Source organism: Tympanuchus pallidicinctus, unplaced genomic scaffold (genome assembly GCF_026119805.1).
Source record: "Tympanuchus pallidicinctus isolate F22 unplaced genomic scaffold, pur_lepc_1.0 scaffold3, whole genome shotgun sequence".
NCBI classification, from domain to species: Eukaryota; Metazoa; Chordata; class Aves; order Galliformes; family Phasianidae; genus Tympanuchus; species Tympanuchus pallidicinctus.
In genome coordinates, this window is record NW_026294747.1 from 32,640,588 (window position 1) to 32,659,830 (window position 19,243).

The window sequence follows — 19,243 nt, forward strand, 5'->3', positions numbered from 1 at the left end:
ACCCTTCCCAATTTGGAATTTCATTCGGTGAAATATCCTTTAATTATTTTTCTCATTCTAATTTCAAGAAAGTCTCACAGTGAAGCATGAAGAACGAGAAATTAAAGAAATAAATGAAAATAAATTTCTGAATGTTTGGTTGATCAGAAGATATGACCTGCAAAATTAATAGCCTTATACTTTTAATTAATAGTTGCATATGTTCTTTATGAATATAGGAAGAAAATTTTAACAAGGTCCACCACACTCATATTGTATGCAGGTGAACTTCACAAATTTCTAAGGAGTCATTCATTGGTAACCCCAACAATGTTCCAAATATTTTTCAAAGAATATACCTAATAAATCAAGAAAGTTGAGATAAAAAAGAGTGTATTGCAGAAGGCTCAAAGTTTGATATGAAATGCTTAGGCTTTTTTCTTTGACTGATTGGATAGCTTCCACAAGAATGAAATACATGCTAAAAGATTTACAGATAATTACATTGCTGTGTTGTTGCTAAAATATTAACAAACCACTGTCCCACAGACTAAATTGTAACAAATATTGGCACATAAGCTAATGAATAGCTGTAAGGTAATGAAAAAAAAGAAAAAGAAAGAAAGAAAGATCACAGGACACTGGGATTCCAAAACAGAATGTCTATAAGTAATTCACACTCAAAGAAAAATGTCACTTTCCTTCTACTCTCCTTCTTACTAATTACATTTAGAACACATGTTCAACATTTGGTAGATACTGTTTGAAAGCAATTTTTTCTGGAAACAGCCTCAAGATATCCTCCGCTCCCTTTTCATTATAGGAAAGTATGACCTAGAAATACTGAATAATAACCTTAAACCAAAAATATTTTCAAGTACTCATAAGAGTGGGTAGCCATTTTGGAGAAAAGATAGATGCATCACTAGCAGAGAAATACAGCTATGTCATTTTTAAAATTATGCAGGAATTTTGTTTCACATTACATAGTGAAAAAATGAGAGGAACATTCTTAGGATGTATTGCCAGATCAACACAGACATGAACAACTACCATGCATTTTAAGCAAATATTTAAACATTAAAACTTGCTGCAATCTGCCAAATCTCACCTCCCATTAAAGTTAATTGAAATAAAACTATCTGGATCATTTATGCTGAAAAAAGTACTTGAAAATTATTACAAAGTCAAAATTAGCGAGAACCATTTTCTCAACAATTACTGTTTGTTCAGGAAAGTAAAATTTCACAGTCTGGAGTTATCCTGTAAAATAAGGCATCCACTCTCACAGAACATAGCTGTGGTATGTGGAAGAGGGAAAAGTGCATCACTTGTAATAAACCACTCCTCATAAACTCGGGTTAATTCTGCCAGACTGTGTATTTGAATGCTAATCCCAAGAATTTGTATGGCCTCAACTTGGCATAAGCAATAGGAACCTATATTTCTATCTTTAAGACATCATATTATGCCACTTATCTAACAACAGAACAATCATCTATATGTTTGTGGCCCTAACAAGTTATGGTTCTTTGCTTTTGTCTTTGCAAGCATTTTAAGTATAATAAAAAGTAAAAACATAAAATATAGTATTAAGTCATATAACTTACAAAATTATTTAAATGCTGAAAAGCATTTTGTACAGGAGCAAATTTGAAGAGAAATACTGATGCATTTTACACCCCATTCAAAGCCAACCAATATCTTCTTACATTTCTCTTTATACATTAATGGCACTCTGAATTGAGTGTCATGATTCTTGCCTGAAAGAAAAAAAAGTAACAGAAACGGTAAGTGTAGTTTGCAATTACAGGGACACATTCACTACCAACTTTTGCTAGACAGACTTTGCCCACTAGATGAAAAGTAAGTTCCTGGCAGCCTTTACTGTTGAATTCTTAACAAAATGAATGATCCTCTACTTTAGTTAGAACTCCCAGAAAGAAGTTCAAGTGTCTTCCAGACTCTTAAATATATACTTTCCAAGCTTTCTCTCTGCTGTCAAAAAAGTGAGATTATACTATAATACATGCATTAGCTGCCTTGCCTCAATTCCTCAGGGAGGCCAGACACTGCAGTTTTAAATGAGCTAAACCAGTGGTGAGAAGAAGTGTTGACATCAGCTATATTACAGAGAAGACTGTAGAGGTGTGACCTTCACTGTGAATTCACAGTAAGATGACAATGCATTGGTTACCTTGTCACATCATCTCTACCAATTCCAACTTCGTAAAAGTGGAGACACAGTATGGGTCACAATCTGAGACAGGATGGATTTTAAGCAAGTCAGCCTGAGCCCAAGCAGACAGGGATCTAAGGTCTGTGAGATGGGAAAAGCCAGGCTACATCTTAGTAGCAAAGCAATTATTGAATAAGAGGGCAAAGCTCTGCCCAGACCTTGCTTCTCCCCTCCCCTCTCCTGAGTCTTCCATTAACTCCCCAAAATATAGTTGCTCCCACTGATTGAAGATAGCACCATCTAGTCTATCACTTTTATGGCTGACGTATAAAGATACCTACATAATTGTCCCAATTCCGTGACAATTTAACAACTGGTTAAATATATGGTAATTGTCAAATATATGGTTGTCTCTTTTCACTTTCTACCTTTTATTCATTACGTAATATTTGTGTCACCACTCCTGAAGAGTCAAGGAGTGGTGTCTGTGGCAAGTTGATATTGTATACTGTTGCAACTCTTATGTTTGTTTCTTGTATGGTTCCATGTTTTATACAGTGCATAGTATCATCTATGTACTTTGTAACCTCCTCTACTGATGGGGAAGTCAAGCACATCAGGGCCTAGCCTGAAAAATATTTTCTAATGATTGTGTGAAGCATTTGATTCCTTGCCCCCTTTCCTCCTTCACCTTTATGCTTGCTATCTTTTTCTCACCATCATGGATCATCTGTGTTCCATTTTAAAGCAACCTCTAAGTCACAGGGTGGTGTTAGAGATTATTCTTTTACATCATTGTCTCATAGCTTGCTGGGGACACAGATGAACAAGTCCAAACAAGTCTTGGGCAAGGGTTGAGAAATCCTTTGTCTAAGGGAGACAGATAGACAAGACCAGGGGCATGAGATAAACTGCAGATTAATGGCTGTGAAGAGGTCTTTTATGTGGACTTATCTCAAGGAAGATGGCCATCTCAGGGAGTCTCACATGACTCTTGCTCAAACACCCAAGGATGTCACGTAGACAGAAAAAGAAGAAGGATATAATGGGGACCTACAATCATGAGGTTTAGGTTTTCTGGCAACAGATTCCTCATGAAGAAGAAGAGGTTTCTGACATGAGAAGCCTCATGACCCGCTTCTCTCTCTCCTGGACTTGCTCTGCACTCTACCACGATGCTGAAAAAGAACAAAGGTGTGTATCATCAGATTGCTCACTACAGAATTCCTGCATGCTGACAGACTCTCCTGGGCCTGCTACCTGAGTCCTGCTGCTTCATCCTGAATTGGCTCTGCTACTTCTTCCTGCTACCTGCTTGCTGCCCAAGGCCAGCCATGCTGTTGCTGCTCTCCCCCCCTGCTGCTTTTGCCTCGGACCTTCAAAACAGCATGCAATGGGAGCACTGCTGGATCCTGGTGGTGACTATCCCCGCTTTACACTATTCTTGCTTTTTTCCTATCTCTTCTATCACCCTCCTTTCCCTCTCCATCTCCCTAATTAGGATTTATAATAAACTGATTGGACCAACATTTGAACTATTGTTTCTTAATCTCACGCCGGGTATACAGATATTAAAAGAACCTCATCTCCCTCCTATAAATTGGAGTGAAGGGATAAAGGAAAAAGGGTAGAGAGATCAGCCCCAAAACAAAACAGCAGCAATAATCTGAGGAGAAACAAACTAATTTACTAAATAACATACCGGAATGCAAGATAACACACTATAATACAATATGATTAGAATTAGAGCTAATAGATCAAATAAAATGAGAGAGAGTGTCCGAAAACTGAAGGCCTTACACTAATGCAGAGGCAAAATGTTCAGTCAGGACGAGAGAAGGGAGGAGAGCCTGTGTCATTTCTTGCAAAATCACCTGCACAAGAAGAAAAGTAAAATTAAAGTCTCTTAGGTGCATGAAGTATCACATTATTTTTATAAACCCACCTTCAGCAGAAAAAAAAGTAAACAAAATGAAGACATTGAAATTTTAAAGTAAATTCTGTCTCTAAGCATACACTTATTTAGCCAAAACTGCCACCATGTAAAGTCAGCACAATGCAAGCATATTAAGGGAACTACTCACGATGTGCAAAAATTCAGCCTACCTGCATGTTTCTGGAAGATTGGACCACAGAAAGAAAGTGAAAATATTTTACTCTAAAATATGAACTAAAAAAAAAAAAGTTCTACTCCACTAAGACGCACAGTAAAACAAATTTTTATCATATGCTGAAGTCCAAAACTAGGCCACCAAACCCTATAAATAAATGAACAAGTCAACGTCATAAAAGACATTTATTTTGCTTGATACTTCCTAACTGCATTATCCTAATGCTGATATAATCCTGCAGGAAGATATTAATTTAAGATGTCAAAAAATATTACTTCATAAATGAACTGCATATAAAAACTGAAAACTGAAATAGAAAATTCTTCAGGTACTTGGTAGACACAATCACACACTAAAGATCATGTCAAGGTCAAAAAATCTCCCTACAAAAAACAGAAGTTGTACTCACACAGGCAGAACAGAACAGAGGGACTGCAACCTGGTAAAACTATTCCAAAATTTGGAGTTGGTGGTGAATAATTGGACATCTTGTGATGTTATAAACAACCAAGGGGTTAACAGAAGCCACAGGTAAATAAACAATAAACTAGGTAGTAGAGAAACAAATATGACTTTACTTCCATGTATGGAGCAGGTAAGATAGATACTGGAACCTCATATCCATTCCTGCCTGTTATGATTTTAAAACATTGAAAAGCTGGGGAGAGTTCTGAAGAGCCTGAGAGAAAACTCTGCTGTAAAAAACAGCTGGTTCTCCTATTACATAGATGCTTAAGAGTCTACAGGTTTATATATATATAATCTATACAGGTTTAATCTAAGCTTTATTAAAGAAGAAAAAAAGTAGAAACACAAACATCTCATGTCAGAAAGATCAGACCATATAAATTCAACTTAGAAGTGAGCCTTTCTATTTCACTGATAAATGTGAATGTCAATCACCATTAACATAACAAAGAACGGTAGGTTTTCCACTTCAGACACTGAAAACAACAGTTTTTCTTAAATATCCTTTAAAAAATGTATTCTTTAAAAAACTTACTTAGCTATTTTTCAAATTTTTTCTTTATTTCTGTTCAGCATTTTCTAATAATGACAATTTAAATAACTGTGCTCTTTCATTTATTAAAATCATTTAAAAATATATTTTTGTTTTCCTAGATACTCTTCCACTACCTATATGGATTGCTTGCATAATTTTATACAAATTAATTATTCCACCAAAGTTTAGTAAAGGAGGACCTGAGTAAATTCTCTGGGTTATACTACTTAAGATAAAAAATTGTTTCTGTCAAATAAAGCATTCTGGTTATCTCTACTGCTTAAAAATTTCTGAATTTGTGTGGATATGTGTTGATTCTGACCATCACACATTTCATATGGCATTGAAACAGCAGGCCACAAATTTAAATACAAAAAGCAGGTGTTCAGCATTCCAAGAATGCAAAGGGCTTCTTTTATAAAACTCTGAAACAGTCATGAAACATGGGGATGCCACATCTTGTAGTATCATAAACAACAACTTTCCCCCCTTCAAGTTAATAAAAGTAACAAATTTAAGACCTTGACAGCTTGATAACCTCACTATTTTATGTTTGTGCAAATATTTGCTCAGATACACGCAGAAAGACAGATGTCTTTTTACAGTTCAGTTAACCATGCTAGTGACCTTAGGATTGGCTTATACAGGTTTAATCTAAGCTTTATTAATTGCTTTTTGGAAGTGGCAGGATTGTAAATAAAAGATTGATTGCTTTTAATAGAAAGAGATAATCAGTTATCATTCGTGAAAGTTAGCAGGATAATAAAGAAAACTACAGAAAAGTCAGTTTAAAAGACTTCTAGATTTTTCTATATTTGCTCACACCACTACTAACTAAGAATTTAAATACACCTATTAAAACATGCACTAACACTGGTTAAATTTGGAAATGAAGTTTGTAAGTACATGTTTAGGAGAACTAGACAGAGAGAAACATTATACATGGTGATGCTGATACAAAGTCATCATATCTCAGCAAAAGGATAAAATAATCTGTTATGGTGGGTCTACACACAGCCTATGGCTAAAGTGCTTGGTATTAACATTTTGCATTTCTCTAATCCAGTACCTAAAGAATCCAGCTGTCTTATGACTTTTGTTAAACTAGATATCTTGTTATGCAGAAAAAGTAGAGCACAATGTAAATGTCAAATGAAGAACTTAAATTATTAATTTAAAAAATCAAAAATATAACCAAAATGCAAAAGATAACAACTACTATTAATACAATTACAGAGTTAGTGATAGTCTAAACACATAACAATGTGATTAACAGTACTACAACTAAAAGTATTTAGCCAGTAAAGTCTCCTACTATTACCTTTTTTCAGTGCACATTATTCTCACCTTTTTCACTGCTCCTCTCAAGATCAACAGATCACATCAAAGATTTGGAAAAGTGGCAGAGCCGTAGGATCTACAACTGAAGTTTGATCTTTATGACAGAGACATGAGCAATTCCAAGGTTTTTAGAGCATTTTAGACCTTGCTCTTTTTTCACTGGTCTGTAACTTCATGTCCAGCCAACTTTGCTTTATATGGTGCATTGTAAATGTTAGATAACGATTCTTAATCTTTTTTATTATCCCCCCCAAAAAATGTGGGTTTTTTTAGTTTCTAGATTTGTATTACTTTCAACAAACTTCAGTTGTGTTTTTCCAAAGCTCTGGATTACCATCCCTAACCTACAAGTGAAGGCTGGTTGCTAATTGCTATTGTTCAACTGACTGATGTGTCAGTAGACTGCTATCTAAGATATTGAAATTATGAAACCTGAGATGGCTAGAAAAGAAAAAAAAAAGGAAAATTATTTTAGTTACACTGCCTCAGAAGTTAGTGAAACTAACTATCATAAAATTACTATTAGTTATGAATAGATATGGTTCTGCCTGATTGGAAAAGATGATTTAAAACTCTAGAGAAAGCATCTTCTGTAGGCTTTTTTTGTTTGGTTGGTTTTTGTTTTGGGTTTTTTGGGTGTTTTTTTGTTTGTTTGGTTGGTTTTTGTTTATTAATGCTTGAATAGCTACATATGTTCCTTGGAAATGGTGAATAGGTTGAGATTTAGCTGAAAATCAGGCAGAGTAAAGAAAGGTAGGAAAAGAATTACCAGCAATACAGTTTGTAACAAATTAAGTACTTGGAAAAAAAAATGAACTTAAGACATGACCTTTCTTCTTGTATAGAAAGTAGAAGACAGGTTTAACTATCTGTGCTTCACTAGGGAATCTGTGTATTATCCAGTTCATGAAGAGATCAAGGATTTGAACTTCCAGCTTAATTTTAGAAGGACTGAACTCTGGATTCTAGTGCAGATGCAATACTCTATGGAAGAACTCCACAGAATAATCCTGAAAAACAAACAAAAAAAAAAAAAAAAAAAGGTTCTGCAAATGCCCTGCTATGGAACACTATCTCCTGGAAACTAACAGAATAGCACTGCTTTAAATATTTGTTAATTAAACTAGTAAGAATATTTGTAATGTGCATGAAAGAAATTCATCTTGCTTAGGTATCTGGGCAGTATGTCCTACAACTAACAGGGCTTTTCCATTACTAACAACATTTTCAAGTGATGACAAGATAAACTTGCAGAATCAGAAATTCAATAACCTCCCCCATATGTCTGAGCAGAAGAGAACTAGAACCAGAAGGAAATTAAAATTCATAGTGTTTCCTATCTTTACTTCAATATTTGCAACCAGAAAGAAAAAAAAAAGCATTACAAAACAGGGCACAAAACTTTTCCTACAGGCTGTTCTTGACATCTACAGAGTTTACATGAGACCACGCAGGATGAGCCAAAAGACTGCAGATCAGTAAGTTTCAGGCATGTGCTACTTTCAGTATGGCAACCATGCATCACCATATTGAGCTTTTTAACAAATATCTCTGCATGCCGCCTGTTAACTGAGGGCAAATGATGGAATTAGTATAGGTCTATAAAAGATCTGTAATAAAGCTAGTAGAGGAGGCTGGGGCTATCAGCCAGGATGACATACCTATGTAGATAAGGTATGAAACCATGACAGGATAATTGATTTCCTGACAGCACAAAAAGACTCAGCTGCAACCTTTTTAATACAGTGCCAAGTAAAGAATGAATTGGGGTTAGTCAGGACAGGAACTTTTCCCATCTCTTTAAAGTCAGAATAACAAGTGGAACAATTTAGTGTACTTTTAATAATCAATGACAGAATAATACACGACCACCATTGCTTTGATGAAATAGTCTGGGCACATTCAGCAGCGTCATCTGGTTGTAAGGCATCAGCAAAATCTTATCACAAAGAATTCCTATCTTGAATCACATTTTTTAAAAAATATACTGAGAATTATACACAAATAAATAATGTTTACATTTTCATTAAAATGAAAGACTGTAAAAAGTGACCTCTGATTCAATTGCTCTCAGTCAGAAGACATGTACATACCATTGTATATGTGCACATAGACAATCATAACAAAGGTCTCTCCAAAGGAAAAAGATTCCATGGAGCTATTCTTCATAAAAGATACATAGCATACATATTAATATACATATTATAAGCCATACTTAAGTTATACTTAATGTAACAACACTCTAACGGTCTATTCAAAGCCAAGATTTAAGGATGTTTATTAAAAACCAGTAGAAAATAAACATCACTGATGTGATCAAAATCCTTTTTTGGCCTAAGGATCATGCCTGCATTCTAATTAAACAGTTCTGAAGCTGCTAATAATATATAATTAAAACGATGCTATAAAAGTTGAATCTGTTGGGGATTAAGATACAGCTGGATTATGCCTAATCACAAGTTTCTTCCTGTTTGCCAAGGCTTTATTAAATATTTTATAGCATTCATGGAACAAGAAAACTTGTACTTGATACTAAACAAATGTCACTGTTTTATTGCAGAACAAAAAATTCAAGATAAATCTTCCACAGTGATCACTTCCTTGATAACTCTGATTTTAAAAATGTAGTATACCTAAGAAATATTGGTAACACTCTCAAAACACTCAATATTACCAGAATTCTTAGCTGTCCTGGAAACAATCAATATCTGAATTTCTTCAACTGGGATTTCTGGAAAATAACAAATAAATTGAAATTCAAATAAAACAAAACTACATCACCTGTAAATATTTCAGTTAAGCAAGGCACACACATCTACAGAGGTGTTTCACTTGGCTTCTTTCTCATCCTATCTGGGTCCCAGTTCTAACCTACTATATTCAGCTGTGCTGAGCTAAAGAGAGCAGTTTTATTACACAAGCTGAATAAAGTATTAAATGTCTATCCCCTTTGATATAAAGCTTCACAGAAGTCCTCCAAAACTCAATACATTATCAGACTGACAATTGGTTGAAACACTACTTAAAATCAAAAATAAATGCTTTACCAGAGTAGAAGGGATGTAAATCCTAATGACTTGAACTTTTAAGTACTTTCTTTTAAAAACCTCCTCCACTACTCTCCAGACACTTTTTAAATGAGATGAGGGGGAAAAAAAAAAGCCAACCTCAGCATTTAAATTAGAGCTATGGTTTAAGAACTGCTTTCCTTTACCCATGAAATACAATCTACCTAATTATTATAATTTCTGTGCATTTTCCTTTATGAGAAAATATTGACCTTTCCTATAGCTGACACTAAAAGGCTTTCCTGCAATGGCAACTCTGCAGCACCTCTTATTCAAAGAATCACAACTTAGAATTCACTAGGAGAGGAAAAAAGGGAGAGAGCAAAATTAAGCATGAAAAACATGTATCTGCCTCAGGACTTGACAATGCTGTATTCACAGCATGGTGTGGGAGACCCAGTAACAAGTGATGAAAGCCAACCAACAGTCGTTGGTTTATAATAGGGGTGTTGCCCTCAATCTCTGAGGAAGGGATGTGCGTGGTATCACTAACAATCAATTTCTGGGAGCAAATATACAATGCTACCCTGATTCTAAAGAAAACTGAAAAACTTCTGCAAAGGTAAGACAAGCTTGAATAATCTAGTTGAATGAACAAAAGAATAAGAAATAGGATTAAATACGGGAGGATGGCAGCTAAATGCAGTGGTCAGGAAAATCTGTCCTTCAGAGATGGCTAATGCTGGAGAAATAAGAGATGTCCTCCATGCTTGAAAAAGAAACTTGCCTGTATACTGATTCCAAATTCCCCCTATTACCAGAAACATCTCTGTCATTTAAAAACAGAAAAAAATAAGAAAGAAAACAGCAATGGTTACAAACGTGCTTCTTCATTTCATTTCTTATAATATTGTCTATGCTTTGCTGGTGACGTTTTCTAAATCAAGTTTGTAGAAGAGAAAAACATATGGATATTAATCTGTCTCCAACAATTCTCTCACGTCTTATTTCTTCCAAAACAGAGAAGCTTTAATTCCACTAGAGGGAAATATCTATCTGTGCTAGATCAATAGACCCTGAATGTTCAATTTTTTACACATCTTCAATTTTCACATTGCACTTGACTCAGCCATCCTCAGAACATAAATACAGAAGTCTAAATGTGAGAATGTTCACAGACTTGGTAAGATTTTATAAAATATTTTTTGTGGATTTGAATGTTTCAGGAAAGATAAACAGGTACTAAAGTCATAACTGCATGATACAATGCTTCAGAAAAAGAGCCTTTTAAGATATTCTTACCCACATGTGTTTGTTGTATTTTACAACAGACTGGTTCTTTTGTTCATGCCCTGACTGCTAAATACGTATGCAGTCGCAAAGAAACGAAATACCATAGTATGGGAACAAGAATGAGTAGCAGGACATAGTAGAACATGGTCTTAAGCAAACAGAAGTTCTGAAAGCTTTGTTCATGAATTCTACAAAAAAAGTCATGAAACCTAGGAGACAATTTAAAATATAGAACAGTTCCTTCCACTGATGTAAATCACTCTAGCTTCAGAGTTTCAGATCTTATACTGAGATCTCATTCTCAATTCTTATTGAGAATGGGAAAACACCACTGAACTGAGAGCTTAACCAGTTCTGATAACAGAATCACAGAGAGGTTGAAGTTGGCTGGAATCTCTGAGCCCAAGTGGTGCAACCCTTGCCTAAGCAAGGACACCCAAAGCAGGAACGGGCCCATGTCCAGGCAGCTTTTGGAGATCTTGAAGGATGAGACTCCACTTCCTTTCTGGGCAGCCTATATCAGTACTCCACAACCCATGCAGTAAAGAGCTTCCTGATTTTTAGACAGAAGACCTATCCCGTCCAGTTACTGTGAATGGTCAAAGACAGAACATATATAAACATCTAGAATCTATAACATTCTAAAAACAATTCTCCTACACTTTTTTAATTTACATTTAGAATCAATTAGTTTTTCTTTGCCCTTTTGATGATCATATAAACCAAAAGTGGCTCCATTAGCTATAGTACAAACTAGGTCAAAATAAGGCCCAAAGCTGACCTATTTAGTCCACAGCTATTTCTCTTTTTTTTCCTATTTCCCCTAGAATGTAATGTGTTCATGGTATTTTTTAAAGATTAACTTAAGATTTTCTTAAAAAAACAAACAAACAAACATGATATCTACAGCTACTACTCACTTCTTGTCTTCTTTTCAATCTCACAATCTTTAAATCATTTTTCACTATCCTCACCTGTTACGTTGCTTTACTTCAGGGCAAGTTTTTAATTAAATACTCACAATATTTGCTGTAAAAACATTCCATAATTTCTGTGGTGGCTAAAATAAGATCATAGGCATCTAACCTGTACTTTAGTGAAATGTTTAATTACCTGTCTTCAAAACAGGCAAAATCATAAAATATACCTTCTAAAGGAGATAACAAGCTTTAATTCAGGATGTTTACAACCAAGGGGAATCACATTAACTGCAGATGTTAATTTACCATAACAAGACAGGTCTACTGCGAACTACTCCTTCTTTTAAAAAGAAAAACATTTGAAATAATTATTTTAACTGCAGGTGTTGGTAGTGGCTCAGCAGGAACGAAAGTATCATTTAAACCCATCCGTCTTTCACCTGTGTTTACAACCACAGCTTTATTCATTCTGACAGTAGACAAACATGACTAAAAACAGCTTGTTTACCCACTTGTTAACAGCAGAAAGGCATCATTTTGGGGCCGCACTATTGCAGTGTGTTTGTTGTTCTGACTCAAAAGCCTTTCAATTATTCTGATTGAAATGACCATAGCTAAAAACCTTTACTAGCTCTCTATATTATCCACTTATTTATGCAATGCTCTGAAAATAAAAATTACTGATTTACACCATTAATTTTTATTCTGGTACTTGGGTTTGGATTCTGATTAGTATGAAAAGATTCTTAGTAAATCTAAGTACAAACTGTTAACAAAACTTGGGAAATGTACTTTCAATAGTAATTGCATGCTGCCTGACTTCATCTTCCCAAGAAAACTGATTATTTCTTAGAGTATAAAGACTTACATATGTCTTTTTTAGTACAGTTTCCTTAAAAACTCTCTTGATTAGTGGAATAAATATGTAAAACATTGAGATTAAAAGCAATTTTTCTTTACCAGATAGCTCTTGATTATGACAGTGTTCTGAAAATTGGGCTGATAATTGCTGTTATGTGCATATCCTCCAGAGAATGTACATAATTCATCTGAGTATACTATAAACTATGCTAAAAAGTGCTTGTTGCATGAAAAAATTGAAATCAACAACTGCAGTGCAAGAACTATCAAACTTTTCCCTGACTAAAATATACTGCAAAATTTCTGGAAAACTGAGGCAATTCTGCATGAACTAGAAAGTAAAAGACAGCTTAAGTCAAATGATACCAACTGATCATAGAATTGTCAAATTTAAATCCTGGCTTCCAATCTGACATTATTCACCATCTACTAAAAGAGAAGTAGAAACGTATAAGCTTATGCTAAATAATTTATTGAAACCTGGCCAAAGTATTATATGTGAAAAGATTTATATAAATTAGTAGCATGAGAGAGGATAATGGCTGGTTGCTCACACACACACAGACAGTTCAGTTAAAGAAATATCTTGGAAAATTTCTCCCATCTACCTCCTTCCTTTTTCTTTGCATATCTCCACATTTTGGTTTGACCTCTTCCTAGTCTCTTTAAATCCAAAGAAAAAAATACGCTAGATCAGAATGATACACTATCTGTAGCTCTGGCAATCCAGAAAATTATTTGTATTCCACATCCTTCAGTGCCAACTCTGCCACAAGTCTATGATAAATATATGCATACCCATAATCACACAGTATTTTGAAGTATTTTCCTCATGATTTATAAATGTCTATAAACACTGACTAAAGTGTGAGGACTTCAAGAGTTTGGTGATTCATGATTAACTCTGTTTGACTGTTATTACGTATGAAATTAATTTGCTTCAAACCTGTAACCATTCCAATCTCATGCGTGTCCATTTGGACTTTAGAACATGAACAGCACAATATGAATTTTAATAAGTATGTAAATAATGGATTTCCATTTTCCAACAATTGAATTAAAAATAATGCACTGGTATGCAAATTATTCCTCACAGGCATCTAAATAATTTTTCTTTTCTACTTAGAAAAATCAGAATTGGACTTTTCACTGAAGTTATATTTATAACACAAAACCAGCATTTAAGATCAAGTCGTGCCTCTTTAGTTTTACATCTCATACACTATATAGAGTTCATGCAGAATTTGTTATAAAATTGATATAAACATTTAAATCATTGATATAAAAATTTAAACGTAATATAAAAATGTCAAAAATTATTCTTTCACAGATACACTGGTCTATGGTAAGGACACTACTAACGCTATGAAGATGTCAGTAAACTCAGGAGATGTGATTTGGCAAACAAAAGTGGTAAGAAAGTCTATCAGTGAGATTTTTTCTTGTTATCAAAAAAAATTTGAAGTCATTCTTTTCTCAAGAAAATACAAAGCCAGCACAATATCTGTCCCATTGTCTTTTCATTTTACACTGCTTAAAAGCTAGTTTTGATCTTTATCTCTTCCATGCTACATGTCTGTTCTTTATTAAGAAATACATGGAAGCAGAAGTAATTTCCAATTAAGGCTGAACAAAATTCACATTAAAATTAATGCTCTACATTGGGAATGCTTTTGAATAATTATTGTCACAACTTACTGAAATGTCCGGATGAGAAATTAATCAGTTACTTAAAGGTGCTATGGTAGTTGAATCAATGATTTGTCTTGCTTTTCAGGATGCCAGCTTTAAACAGAATAAAGACTGCTGAAGTCCACTGTATTCTGCAGTCTTTGTGGAACCTTTTGCTCTCCCTCTCTCTCTGTCATCATTATCGTGCAGAAATTTCCCTGTTTTTCAGTTTTTGCATAGTTTAGGACATTCATCCCCCTTCAGTAGTCCTGGGTGTACCATTCTGTTTGCCTAATTCAACTCTTTGATCACTTTGGGGAGAAGTGGAATAATACAGCAATCAGAATCTCTGCTACCTCCTGCTAATCTGGATGCATTCCTAAAGAGCTCCCATTATGGACTTCAACCTCATTTTGCATCCCCAGTGATGACTGCTTAGTCTCTTAACAGGTGGACACGTCTGTTCTGCTCTGCCAAACTCAACTTACGGTGACTGTGCTTTGAAATATTTGCATAGCTTATTCCAAATACGGTGCGCATCTGTTCATATCCAGTATACTTTGTAATTATGGTTTACTTAAATAAAAAGAGATACTTATATATTTTGCAGTAGCAGTACAAGTATATATTTAGAATATTCTAAGAGACCTAAGTTTCCATTAGTTTTGTTATAGTCACTGAGAAATTATGTATTCTAATTTTTCTAAAATCATAGAAGTATATAGTATGCAGAGAAACATGGTTTGATAAAAAGGATATATAAGATTATCTTACTAAATATTGTGGAGAGTATGAAGAGTAATTTGGAAGGTAATTATTGAGGTCTCCAGTGAAAATAGATATTTTTCTAGGAATACTTGGAGAAAGAGAGCTGCATTTTGTTGTTGTACTATGTAATAATTGGGGATGACTTAATATTAGAGCAGTAATTTGTTAATTCCATGCTTCTTCCCAGATATTTTTAAAGTACCTTCTGAGAATAGGATGAAAAGTCTGTGGAAACTCAAATCTGTGGGTTTTATCAGGTTCCTATCTCAAGTTTATTAAGAGCATAAGTCTGATTCACCAGGATGGCTCATATGGTCAATTATTACTTTGGAGTACAGGTAGAATTAAATGCACAGAAGAATTTGTGTGTTATACCAACCTGTCATTTTACGCACACAGATAAAGAACTGAGGACCTAAAAAAATATTGCTTTTTACTCTGGAGGCACTTAAAATCTCAGGGCACTTAAGACTTCAGCAACAAAATTCTGTATTTGTTCAAGAGCGTCCTCATTTTCTCAAGGCTGGGTGTCTGCTATTCAAATTCTATTCAACTCTGAAAACTAAACATTTCTCTATTTATTATATTAGGAAAGCTTCATGTAAAAGATTACATCTGGCATAAATTACCCTATATTTTAGAGAGCTCATTCCTTTAATCCAAAATTCTGGAGTCTTGCCCAAATAATTTCCTAGGCTTTTCAGTGACAGAGTCAATTTCTCTTGTTGAAACAATAAATGAAATAATATATATTAACACAACTAGAAAAATCCTACCTAACTGTGCATAGAGTAGATATGTAACTATAATGTTACGCAATTAAGGAAAATAGCAATTATGAAACAATATGGCTCTTTATGCCAGCTACAACGCTTTCATGGAAAGGACTATGAGTAGTAGATTTCAAAGTTCAAAGGAGAAAGCTTGAAATCTATTTACATCCGGAAAGAGACAAGATGTACAAGATTGCTCACTCTGCAACCATTTCATGAAGATCTTTTCCAGAATGTTGGCTTTTCTGCTAAGCAACACATCAAGCCATATATCTTGATAATATCAGGGAGTCAGATATCTCACTAAGGCAGATGTGTCTTAGTGGAAATATCAATAAGAAGATCCTACAGTCCTATTTTAAAGTGTCATTTTCAATCAGTTTCTCAATTACAAAGTTCTCTAATCAAATACATTTTTATCTTTGAAGCACATCACAATCTATACACAAAAACCACACATACCCCTAGCTTAAAAAATTCTCTCCTGATTAAAAATCAGTATTAGAAAATGACTTAATTATTAACAAGATCAGATCTTTCTTATATAGCTGAGGTCCAATTTTACTTTCAAATCTGAACTACCAAACATTTATACATATAAACTCAAATAATACTCAAAGGTCTACAATATTCTGACCTTAAACACACATTCAAGTGTGAATCTTCTCCATTCCTCAGTGCCACTTGAATTACACTTGGCACAAAATTCTCAAGGGCCTCCCAGCCCAACTTGGAAATCAAACTGTCTGGAAAATATTTCAGGCAAGACCAAGAACAAACTCATCAAGGATATTATCAGGGATGGGCTTTATGGTGCAGTAGATAAATTGTGAGTACTCTCCCAAATGCTGAATACAGATCTGAAGCAGAATTCCAGGTAATTTTTTACTTCTAATTTAAACAGAAATATCTGGGTTTAAGAAGAAAAAAAATGTGAGGTTGATGGGCCACATTTCCTCTTTTTCATAGACTTGAGAATCTTTGTTTTGCGGGGTTTTTTTGTTTTGTTTTTGCCAAAATCATTATGTTTCCTCAGAAGGTTTTGGTAATCAGAATACTTCAGTCTTCTAAATTTGAGGCGTATTTGGTAGGGTTTAAATAAGTTCATTTCCTGTAGATCTCCAGAAGTTGCTTCCCCTAAGTTGTCAGAAAAATAATCTATAGTACATACTCGTTTGGCCACCTAGAGTTTCATCTACTACTTCAGCTGAGTTCATCCATTACACTACCTAATTTAAAGATCAACACTCCAGAGTTATAATTCTTTAATGAAAAACAGAACTAAACTGATGTCTGCATAAAGGAAAGGAATCATGGCCAGCTGCCCTATTAGCTCAAGAGTCCCCAGAAAGTAGTCCAGCTGAGTAAGTTGGCTCCAGGTGGCTGCAAATGCGTCTTTTACTTCTTCACAGTCCAATGGTTTTCCATCCCAGTGCAAGGTTTACAATCCTATAGTCCAAGACCTTTCCTCCTATGTTGTAATTTTGGTTGATTTAAACCTCAGCACTGAAATTCCATGCATTTATACATATAAAGTAAGGCAACTATGACAAGTTGTGATACATTTTGTTACAAGTTGCACAAAGAAATTATACCCTTTCACAAAAGCAACATTCTGAACAAGGAACTAATAAACTGATATGAACTATTTGTATAAAGCAGTTTCCAATATAAATTTTTTTATTTTTCCTGCTGAAATCATGCCAAAGATCAGGGAGTACATGTTCATATAAGATTTAAAAGAAGAAATGCAGTTAATATTAAGCTTACACCCAGTTTATATGGTAAATAAATCATTTTCTCTTGATATTCGTACCTCTACCACTTTCTATTAAATACATAAAAATTTAGATGATGCCCGTTGCATTTTATCACTCTAGTTTAGTGTCAGAAAAGTTGAACTATTGCCACCGATGTCTCTGGCACAGAGTATGCAACACACTTCATATCACTAAGTGAGAGTAAGAAGAAAGTTAAAAACTTTCCTGTAGGCTTTTCAAAGCCTCCATTTTATCTGCTGCTTTTTGCCTTACCTGCTGAAGACCAACATCCATTTTCTCTTAAATTCCCAAGATGCCTAAGGCATCGTGCAAAGCCTGCTCTTAGCAGCCATGAAACTATGTGGACCCATCCCAGTACAATTTCTTTAACAACTTGTTTTATTATGGGATCTGACGCAGCCTGAACTGCATGAGATAAACTTAGAATTTTCTACAATAATTTTCTACTGAAGCAAAAACAGGTGAAAGGAATTTAACTTCTGGTGCAAATTCAATTACCAACCTAATTCACCTTTCTGCCTTTAAGTAAAGCAGTACTGGGATACCTCAGCAGCAGTGGAAGGAAGCAAGCAATTATTGTCAAGCTTCAGTTATTTGAAAGATGGAAGGAGACAAATAGACGTTTTATAATTAACTCATAATGCTTGAAATAAACTGGGAAAAGTTCTGAATTTAACATTCTGCAAAACGTTCTGAATATGAGATTCTACTATAGTGGCCTATTCTACCCAAGAGAAATAAAACTTTCCAACGAAACACTCTGGATAATGTTGCTAGTGGCTTTTGTTTGCCCATTGCTGAAGAACATATATTAGAAATGTACAGCAGCATTCTTCTTGTACTGAATCAGAAGCTTTGTTATCTCCTTATTTCTTAGAGTCATTCTTGTTACTTCTGCTATAAATGACTTTTAATGAGAAGGAGGTTCACAGTGGAAACAAGGACACTCGTTTGTAGGTACTTGCTTTAACTTAAGCTGAAGATAGTCAATTTTACGACTTTGAATTTTCAGAAAGCAGAATTCTATTTTCCAATTCTGAATTCCCAGATATTTGTCTTCCACCCATCTGGGAACTCAAAGACAAGTGAGCAGTACTGAAAGGGTTAGCTGTCCATGCATTCCTCGCAGGCACCTTCAGACAGTAAATCTCAAATATAGCAGTGAATAACCTCAGATCAGCAGAAACCTAAAAGTGGTTCACTGTGCTGTATCTTTTCTATCTCAACTGTCGCACAATCTTGGAAACTATTTGCTAATTTAATTTGTTGTGATTAATACATTGTTCTAGTGTTTCCTGCTGCTATAGTCTGCAGGAGAATTTAGTTATAATGATGACTAAACTCAGAAGCAGATTTTAACAACAAGAATTATAGCATCATTATGCAGAAACGGCTAGCAAATTATGCAATTGTATCTATGACAATATAAATTTCAAATATATTAAACCTCTTTTTGTTACTTTAAGCTGTTAGCCTGGGTGCCAGCCAAAAATGTAAAATTTACAAATGCTTTTTTTTGTTGTTGTTGTTCAGAAGACTAGGTCTCTATTACATA

At 34.5% G+C, this 19,243-nt stretch overlaps 1 long non-coding RNA gene across 3 annotated transcripts in view; it reads right to left on the reverse strand.

The window, feature by feature from the left end:
* Nucleotides 1–327: 327 nt before the first annotated feature.
* The window catches only part of LOC128086557 (uncharacterized), a 90,644-nt gene continuing 71,728 nt past the window's right edge, over nucleotides 328–19,243 (reverse strand). For 2 of the 3 annotated variants that reach the window (XR_008209416.1, XR_008209414.1), the window contains 3 exons: nucleotides 3,959–4,032; nucleotides 3,216–3,336; nucleotides 328–1,742 (listed from right to left, as the gene is read on the reverse strand). This is a non-coding gene — a long non-coding RNA (uncharacterized LOC128086557). Of the gene's footprint in view, nucleotides 1,743–2,875; nucleotides 3,029–3,215; nucleotides 3,337–3,958; nucleotides 4,033–19,243 lie in introns of all 3 variants that reach the window. The other variant, XR_008209415.1, reaches the window with a different exon arrangement.